Below are 10,319 nucleotides of genomic sequence, written 5' to 3' on the forward strand. Positions count from 1 at the left end.
AACGGCTGTGCGCAACACTCTGCGCCCAAAACTTGCATCTGTGGATGCAAAGCCCTGCAGCCTTTAGAATTTTGAAAAGGTGTGGACAGATGACCATGTTGCCGCTCTACATAGCTGCACCGCCGATGCCCCATGGCGGGCTGCCCAAGATGCGCTGACAGCTCTGGTTGAATCAGTCTTTAACGCTGCTGGGACGGGCTGAGAAGCCCGGACATAAGCCAGAGAAATAGTGGACCTTATCCAGCGGGCAAGAAACTGCTTAGAGGCTGGCCTGCCTTGCTTTTGCGCATTGTAAAGAACAAAAAGGTCCTTTGTTCTCCGGACAGAGGCCGTGCGGTCAACATAAAGACATAGAGCCTGAACGACGTCCAGCAACAGAAGCTCATCACTAGAAAAAGAGGACGACGGGGAGAAAGCCGGGACCACGATTTCCTGATTTAAGTGGAACCTAGACATCAACTTCGGATCAAAAGAAGGCTTGGTGCGCAGGACCGCTCTATCCTGGTGGAAAATTAAGAAAGGAGAATTGCAGCATAGTGCTGCTAATTCGGAGACTCTAAGAGCATGTAAGATAGCCAAAAGAAACACCGTTTTCCAAGTGAGATGGCGTAAATCAACTGACTCCAGAGGGGTCTGGGTAAGCGTGTTAAGCACCAAATTGAGGTTCCATTGGGTGAACGAAGGGGGACTGCACATGAAGGACCCCCTGCAAAAAGGTCTGAACATCCCTGAATGTTGCCAGTCTGCTTTGGAAGCAAATGGAAAGCGCTGAAACTTCAACCTTAAGGGACCCCAGCCAGAGCTCCTTATCGATCTCCACCTGCAGTAAAGCCAGCAGCCGAGGGAGGCTAAACCTGGATGTGTGTAGACTGTGGGCCTCACACCAAAGAATATATGCCTTCCAGACTCGATGATATATGGTAGAGGATGACTCCTTTCTGGCCCTCATTAGGGTACCAATGACTTCCTGTGAAAAAACCCTGGCCCTGAGAATTAGGGTTTCAACAGCCACGCCGTCAAAGCTAGACAATCCAAAGACTGGCAGAGAAGAGGACCCTCAACGAGAAGATCTGGTTGTATTGGCAGATGGAAGGGGGGTGCTGCCGCCAGTTTCAGAATGTCTGAAAACCATGCCTTGCGTGGTCAATGAGGGGCTACTAGAATTGCGGGCACCCATTCTCTTAACTATTTTAGCACCCGTGAGAGCATGAGCGGGAAGAGATACACTAGGTGAAAGTGCCATGGGACTTTCATGGATGCCATGACCTCTGCTTGAGGGTCCCACGCCTTTGAGCCGTATCGGGGAAGCTGACCATTGAGCCTGGATGCCATGAGATCGATCTCCGGCATGCCCAGCGCTCCACTAGAAGAGCAAAAACGTGTTTGTTTAGGAACCATTCGCCTGGGTGAACCTTCTGCCTGCTGAGGAAGTCAGCTTCCCAATTTTCCACGCCAGGAATGTAGATGGCTGATATGCTGGGAACACGGCGTTCCGCCCATACCTTGATCTTCGTCATCTCCCGCATGGCCCCTACACTGCGGGTCCCCCCTGGTGGTTTAGGTACGCCACATCCGTGGCATTGTCTGACTGAATTTTGGGAGGCCTTCCTGACAGGAACCTCTGTGTCTCAGTGAGCGTCTTGTACACAGCTCTATGAGTTCTAGAATGTTGATTGGGAGAGAGGCCTCCTGGGGGGACCAGAGACCTTGGAATCTCTAGGACCCTGTCACCCCTCCCCAGCCTGACAGACTTGCGTTTGTCGTGTCTAAGGTTCATGTCCAGGCTCGCAGAGACTGACCCTTCTCCAGATTTGGTTTGGATAGCCACCAGACAAGAGTCGAGTGGGATAGGACATGCAGAAGATCTGCCTGTCGAGATGCACATAAGAACCTCACCATTTCTGAAGCATCTCCCATTGAAGTGGGCGAGAGTGGAACTGTGCGAATGGCACTGCCTTGAACACTGCCACCATCGTTCCTAGGAGTTTCATGCAGTTGAGGAGGGAGAACTCTGCCTGACTTTAGAAGGGTCCTGGTTTTGCGCAAGAGAATGAGGACCTTGTTTTCCGGTAAGTATACTCTGAGTCACTGTATCAACAAGAGGCCCAAGAATCGCATTCGCTGTTGTGGAATGAGAGAAGACTTGGGTAAATTTAGAACCCACCCGTGTTCTTCCAGAAACTGCATTGTGATCAGGATGTGCTGAGATAAAAGTACTGCTGACGGCGCCTTCAGCAGAAGATCGGCCAGATAGGGATCTATCGTTATTCCCCTCTGACGCAGGAGCCTCGCCATGATCTCCATGATCTTGGTGAACACTCGGGGAGGCGGTCGCTAGGCCGAAAGGAAGGGCCTTGAACTAAAAATGGGAGTTCCCTACTGCGAAACGGAGAAGACAATGGTGTCCCTTCCATATATGAACTCGTAGGTAGGCATCCTTGATATCTACGGAGGCCAGGAAATTTCCCTGTTCCATTCCAGCTCTGACAGTCCGAAGGGACTTCATCCGGACCCTTTGAGTTTTTACCTGCTTGTTGAGAGACTGCCGGTTTAAAATTGGACGAAATGATCCTTCCTGTTTTGGCACCAAGAAGAGGCTAGATCAGTGGTTCCCAAACTTTTGCAGTTCGCGGCACCCTTAGAGTCTCCAAATTTTTTCAAGGCACCCCTCCAAAATAAATACTGAGCAGTCCTGTTTTAGAAGTAACAACAATGGATTCCCCAGCGCGATAGAGGGATGGAAAGAAAGAGAGGGGGGGGGGGGGAGGGAAGGGGAAGTTTGGTCGGTGAAAAGGCAAAATAGGAATGGTAAATTTGTATATGATTGTGACAGTGTAAATAAAGTGGACTCACTAATGTAGACAAATTAAAGACATCTCAATATGGTATATGTATATGAATGTGACAGTGTTAAAAACAATGTGGACTTACTTATACGGACAACAAGAGGACATCTCAATATGGTATAAATATCCGTTGATGATATTCCCTGAAATTTTCCCTGAAGAAGCCCCTATTGGGGTGAAACGCGTAGGTTAACACTTTGACATTGTCTGCATACTCTTTCAATATACAGAACATTTTGTTCAATTCAGCAGTATCGCCGACGGTCCCAACGCGCATGCGCGGACCTCGTGTTTGCTTTCCGGCTGCTTGTGAGGATCACACAACACCTAGGAGCGGGATCGCTGCCTGGAAGGTGATCCCCCACACGGAGGAACATCAGTCTGCCTACACACTTCTTGGTTTATTGTTTTGAGCACTACTGTTGGCCATTTGTGCGGGGACCTTGAGACTACTACTCGGTCATCACGTTAGGAGTACACACTCTCCAGGAGTGGGACCGCTGAGTGAAAGAAGGACCTCTGAAAGGATTATCTGGACACATCTTCTGGGGAGGGAGGTAAGTGCACTACCCAACCTTCCCAGACTCGTGCTTTAACATTCATTGTTTTTGTTATTTTTTGCATATAATACATCCTCTATTAGTGGCTACCACTTTGGACTGTGAATTATTATTTAGTTTTCTACTACAACTCCACATCATCAACGGATATTTATACCATATTGAGATGTCCTCTTGTTGTCCGTATAAGTAAGTCCACATTGTTTTTAACACTGTCACATTCATATACATATACCATATTGAGATGTCTTTAATTTGTCTACATTAGTGAGTCCACTTTATTTACACTGTCACAATCATATACAAATTTACCATTCCTATTTTGCCTTTTCACCGACCAAACTTCCCCTCCCCCCCCCCCCCCCCCCCTCTCTTTCCATCCCTCTATCGCGCTGGGGAATCCATTGTTGTTGTATCCCATAGGGGTTTGAGACCACCCCTTTTGTTTGTTCCTCTGGCTGCCCATTTCATCACACACGTGGATAGCGCGGATCCCCCACTATTTGTTCTCTGTTTTAGAAGTAGTTGGGTCGAAAAATTGTAATAAGTATTTAGGTCACGACAGAAATACTTATTTAGTTGTATGCAAAAATGCCCCTCTGCATCCTGGCACACTGCCCACTCTGCATCCTGGCACACTGCCCACTCTGCATCCAGGCACACTGCCCCCTCTGCATCCAGGCACACTGCCCCCTCTGCATCCAGGCACACTGCCCTCTCTCACGTTACTCCCTCTGCCCTCTCCTCTGCCCTCTCTCACGCTGTCACCCTCCTCTGCCCTCTCTCACGCTGTCACCCTCCTCTGCCCTCTCTCACGCTGTCACCCTCCTCTGCCCTCTCTCACGCTGTCACCCTCCTCTGCCCTCTCTCACCCTCCTCTGCCCTCTCTCACCCTCCTCTGCCCTCTCTCACGCTGTCACCCTCCACTGCCCTCTCTCACGCTGTCACCCTCCTCTGCCCTCTCTCACGCTGTCACCCTCCTCTGCCCTCTCTCACGCTGTCACCCTCCTCTGCCCTCTCTCACCCTCCTCTGCCCTCTCTCACCCTCCTCTGCCCTCCTCCTCTGCCCCCCTCCTCTGCTCTCTGTCCCCCTCCTCTGCTCTCTGTCCCCCTCCTCTGCCATCTGTCCCCCTCCTCTGCTCTGTCCCCCTCCTCTGCCCTCTGTCCCCCTCCTCTGCCATCTGCCCTCCTCCTCTGCCCTCTGTCCCCCTCCTCTGCCCCCCTCCTCTGCTCTGTCACCCTCCTCTGCTCTCTGTCACCCTCCTCTGCCATCTGTCCCCCTCCTCTGCCATCTGTCCCCCTCCTCTGCCACCTCTCCCCCTCCTCTGCCCTCCTCCTCTGCTCTCTGTGCCCCTCCTCTGCCATCTGTCCCCCTCCTCTGCCCTCCGCCCCCCCCCTCTACTCTGTCCCCCTACTCTGCTCTCCGTCCCCCTACTCTGCTCTCCGTCCCCCTACTCTGCCCCGCGCCAGGCGCCAGCTATAGAAAACAATAAAGCAAACAAACTTACCAATCCGTGCGGCGCTAGGACCCTGCAGCCTCCTCTCTTGCGCAGCTGTCACTGACGTCGATATTCAGTGACAGCTGCGGGAGAGAGGAGGCTGCAGGGTCCTAGCGCTGCACGGATTGGTAAGTTTCTGTTTGCTTTCTTTTTTCTAGGGCTGGCCCGCGGCACCCCAGTGACAGCGCCGCGGCACCCTCTTTGGGAACCGCCGGGCTAGAGTAAAACCCCTCACCTCTTTCCTGCATTAGAACGGGAACAATAAGCTTGGCTGCTAGCAAATTCTGGATTGCCTCCTGAAGTGCTCTGCGCCTGAGAGGACAAAGGGGTGTTGCTGTGGTGAAGAACCTCCATTGCGGGAACTGGACTAGGTCTATGACATAGCCCCGAGACACAATTCCTTGTGTCCAAATGTCTGTGGTGGATGTCTACCACTGGGTCTGGAAACGAAGAAGAAGTGCCCCCATCACAGAATCCCCTGGGAAAAGACTGTCATGCAACGGGCTTGTCACCCGGGCTCGAGGTTCCTCACCTAACAGCGCCCCTACCTCTGCTTTATGCTCCCCTGGGGTCAGAGGATTGGCCTCTGCGCAGAGTACCTTGGTCCCAGGCAAAGGAACGAAAGGACCGAAACCGTCCCTGATGTGGTCTTTTGGAACCCATGGTAAAGCACTGCTTTACCTCCTGTTGCCACTTGAATGACCTTTTCTAACTCTGATCCAAACAGAGTAACCTCATCAAAATGTAAACCCTCTAAAGCTCGCTTTGAATCGGCGTCCCCTTTCCAAGATCTTAACCATAAGGTACGACGAGCTGTGCTAATGAGTACAGAGAATCTGGCATTTACTGACACAGCATCCATGGATGCTTGTCCTACGTAATCTGAAGTGTCTAAAATATGCTTGGCTAAAGACTGTATTTTCGCATGCGGAACATTGTCTTGAATACCCTTAACCAGCAGTTCAGCCCAATGCTGTATAGCCTGTTAGCCCAGGCAACTGCCATCTTGGGTCTAAACATACTGCCTGCTGCAGTATAAGCTGAGCGGAGAGCCTGGTTGCATTTCTTCTCAGTGGGGTCCCTAAGTGAAACCCACTCCTGAGTTGGGATAGTTGAAGAGGAAGACAGTCATGCCACAGAGGTGTTCACTCTAGGAGAGGCCATCTAATGGAGTCCTCAGCCGGGAGAGTGTGAAAAGATTACAATTTTCCCGGCATCATAAGCTGCTTATTTGGCCTGTGCCATACGTCAGTTACCATCTCCATCGTATGAGGGGATGGTGCGAAAGCGGCCACCTGCGCCTTGGTCTTCTTAAACAAGGAAAACCCTGATGGGGCCGTGGGCTCTCCCGATCAGCAAATCCCAAGGTATGTCTGATACCCAGAATGAGGTTATCAACATTATGGGCAGGAGCAGAATCTATAGAACTAAGTGAGTCTTCTTCCTGCAGTTCAGTATCTAATTCACCCTCCTCTTCTGAAGAATGGTCTGAATTATGATCATGTCCCTGTAACGCATCAGAGATGACTCTCTTGGCCCTGTGGGATACTGTAAGTAGGCGATCTTCTTCCTGAATCGATACGGACTGAGAAGATGTACCTGCGCCAGCTAGTGATTGTGTAGAAGTGTGGGGAACAGAAACCTCATGTACCTCTGTGGACCGTATCATCACGCGGGTGAGCTCCGCCATGGCTGATGTTAGTGACTTGGCCCAGGGCCATTCTTCCATAGCTGCTGCACCTTGAACTGGGGTGCGTTGCTCCTGGATCTCGGCTTTGCATGCCGTGCAGCGAGCATCCTGGTTAGGCTGTCCAACAGATAATTTGACCTTACATCTGGCACATCTATAATGCAGTGCAGACATACCCGATTATTTTTGGATGCCCCCTTCTCAGACATATTTAAGATATATACCAATTAATTACAATATAAAAAGCAAATATTGTCTTCCTTAAATTTAGCTATGGCTGAGAACTAAAGACTACAAAACAGATTCAACCAAGTCTCTATAGCAGGCTAATCTCTGAAAATATACCAATCCCAAGACACTGAATAGTCCTAATTGTGCAAACAGCCTAATAGGGTATGACAGTTGTCACTAAGTATTACAAATAGGATACAATGATACCAGTTGAATAGAGGTAGAGCAGATGAGCAGCGTGTAGCCGATGATCTCTGGGTCCCAGCAGTCCGCGCCTGAAAGTAGAGGGGCTGTCCTTCCTTCAGCCGTCCATAAAAATGGCTGCCTCCATTCATCGCTGATGCTTTTGTGTATCAACCGCACACACATAATAAACTGCCCAGGTAGCGTACGGTGCTAACAGTAAACAAATCGCCTCCTAAGGAGAGCGATTGTTACTTTGTCCCCTGCTGTTCGTTGTCTAGGGGAGGGAGGGACTTGCCGGCTCATCCGTTGCACTGAGCGATGGGTGCTGCAGACTCCCGCGCGACTGTAGCTCTGTACCCGCGATGAAATGATCCTACATAGGGCACCTAAAGCCCTAATAGCACAGGAAAACAGAGAGGTAGCCTCTGCTGAAAAAAGATAAGTCTGAGTGCCTAACTCCTAGTCCCACCTACTCTACCCCAATGTCTCGCAGTGTCCCCCAATGGTAGGAAAGAGAAATTAATGATTTATAAATGTAAACATTTCAGAAACAAATAACAAACATGGTAGCTCTGTATTTATATTATGTACTATTCAGAGAATGTTGATAAATGGGGACGTGCGCTTGACAACTGTGCTGTGTGATGAGATCAGGGTACCCGGCCCTGGCCAGTAACCCGCTGGCGATCTCCTGTCATCAGTATTATTGTTGCTGTACAGATTCTCACCATGTGGCCTTTTAAAAGTATTTCCATATTGTGGTATTAAATGTTTGGTGTAAAAGAGCCTAATCACATCGGGGGGAATGAAAATCCTGGGGATCTGGACCTACCGCTCATAACATAGATTGCGGGATTTTGTGTGCTAGTGGACAGGTCCCCGGTGCCAAAAATGTGGGGCAGTTAGATACCCGTCCTGGAGTAGAAAAACCACCAAGGGGTTAAATGTGCAATCAGCCTGAACTTAAAAATATTTCCTGAGAATATCCATGCCAAATGCACACTCATTTCATGGCAACGCAAGCCAGACTTTAGTGAGTCTGAGCAGGAGGAAGTCTCAGGCTTCCTCAAACATCCTCTCTCCTCCAACAACTAGATAAGGGTGCCCCAATCCAAACCCCCCCCCCCCCTTCTTCAGGATCATTGGAACCGAGGAGAATTTAAAAGGACAGTTTTAAAGGAGAAATGTGTGTTCTTTTGTGGGAAATACCGACAGAAGCCTATGGCTCAGTCAGACGTCACCAATTACCGCATCACAACGGAAGTACGGCTGCACACTGTTCCATTATTCACCAGTCTGTATCTTTCCGTGTGCCTGGCAGGACAGAATGTGAATCGAGCAAAGAATTGTCTGAGAAGCCTTCCCAGTTACTGTGACCACTGCTGCTATGTGTAATGTATTGTCACCCTTCATGTGTATTATGTTACATTCCGTGTACTGTTAAATTGTTGATTTAAAAGTTTTAATGTTTAATAAACACGCTACTTATTTTGACAGATGTGTCTTAAGTGTTAATTAAACCTTAAGGAAAAAAAAAAGGTACATTAATGATTCAGGTTAATCTTCCCGTATCAGTGCCTTGGCGGTACAGAGAAAAGGGGCCCCATGTCCTGGTATCACATCATACCACAGTACAATATCAAAGGCCACACATTTTACATACAAAGCAAACTTCTCTTTTGTACAGTTAAAATTCAATCTGGCTACCCTTCTATAAAGGTTTTTTTGCTTCGATATCAGAGGAGGATATCAACATCTTCAGCCTCCTCTCTAACCACACTCCTTCCCATCTCACCACTGCGAATGACCGCTGCCTACTCATGTATTACAATAATCCAGACAGATCAGAGATTAATCACTGTCAATACAAACGTCTTCCCTTCGGGTTGTCGACCTTCACCAAGACTTTAGACGTGGTCATGCCAAAATTAGAAAGGAGGGTATATCACTATGGCCCTACTTAAACAATATCTTAATAGCAGCGTCCTCAGCAAGAGGTGCAGAAAGAGCCATCAATTGTGTGCTGCAGGCTCTGAATGATCATGGCAGGAAGTAAAGTTATCTATATCCAACCCAGAGACTAGGTTTCCACAGAATGTGTCTGTTAACACTACAAGGAAAGGCTCTTTTCTGACATTAGAAAGAAAACAGAGATTAAAACAGGTGTCGTGTCTCAGATGAAAGATACGGTGCTTTACAACGATACTGACAATCTATCCTTTGCTTGTTTTGATATTTGTTTTAGTTGTGTTTTGCTCAATATTGTGCGGAGAGGTTATCTGTTATGATCATTTATAACCATTTAAAAAGAAAAAGTAGGTGCCAAGTATTGTAATATAAACAAACAAAATATATGATGAGCCCTACATTTTAGTTAAAATTATTATGACTGTGCCCTCCCTCGATAAAATACAGCATCACACCATAGTTTGTCATCTTGGCGGAAGACATGGAACGTTATCAAAAACTAGTTTCCTTTACACCTCCAGGGCAGCATGTTGCTCTCTCCAAGTTGTGTTATGAGGAATATTGTTTAGACATATCAGAGAGGAGGGAGGGATAGCCATGTATCCGTCGTGTGTGGATTCTTCCCTATCCTAATGTACAAGGGGGATTATCCCCATAGTGTATGCTGCCATGGTGGAGTAAAGGAAACCAGTTTAACAGAAAATAACCTGCTGTATTCTGTGTGCATTCTCTTAAATCAGTAGATGGCAGATGTTTGTATAATTATGTATTTTGTATAATTATGTTTAGTTTAATAATGTATTATGGATCATTGCTTTGTATACTACTGTTAATTTCATGTACTCCACTGCAGACCTTTTGTGGCAACTGATAATGATAGTAATAATACCTTGGGCCCATGGCGATAGGTAAGACATACACCCCAATGCACTAACCCCCTCCCACATGACAATATACCACCCAGCAGACTGCAATTATAATCATATACCAGCCAGAGGTGTCTGTGTGATTAAACACCAATCAGCATAATATAATATAATATATAGCGAATATCAATCTCTGGTATAGTAACCATGTGATTCTAAACCAGCCAGTAGCATGTCCATGGTTAGAATCCAGCAACAGGTTTCTATACGCGTGCTGTGTAGGAGGAAATGTGCTGCTGGCTGTTACTAGGCACAGATAGGGCTGCGTATGGTAAATAAAGTGGTCATACATCTAATTAGAGTGGCTCTGGGCCCCAGCCACCACTATCATCGGTCACATAAGCAAGTGTGTTCTGTGGATTAATAGAACATAAGGCAAACATTGCATGCTGGGTATTGGTAAACAATGGTCA

This window comes from Mixophyes fleayi, chromosome 1 (assembly GCF_038048845.1).
Source record: "Mixophyes fleayi isolate aMixFle1 chromosome 1, aMixFle1.hap1, whole genome shotgun sequence".
NCBI lineage: Eukaryota > Metazoa > Chordata > Amphibia > Anura > Limnodynastidae > Mixophyes > Mixophyes fleayi.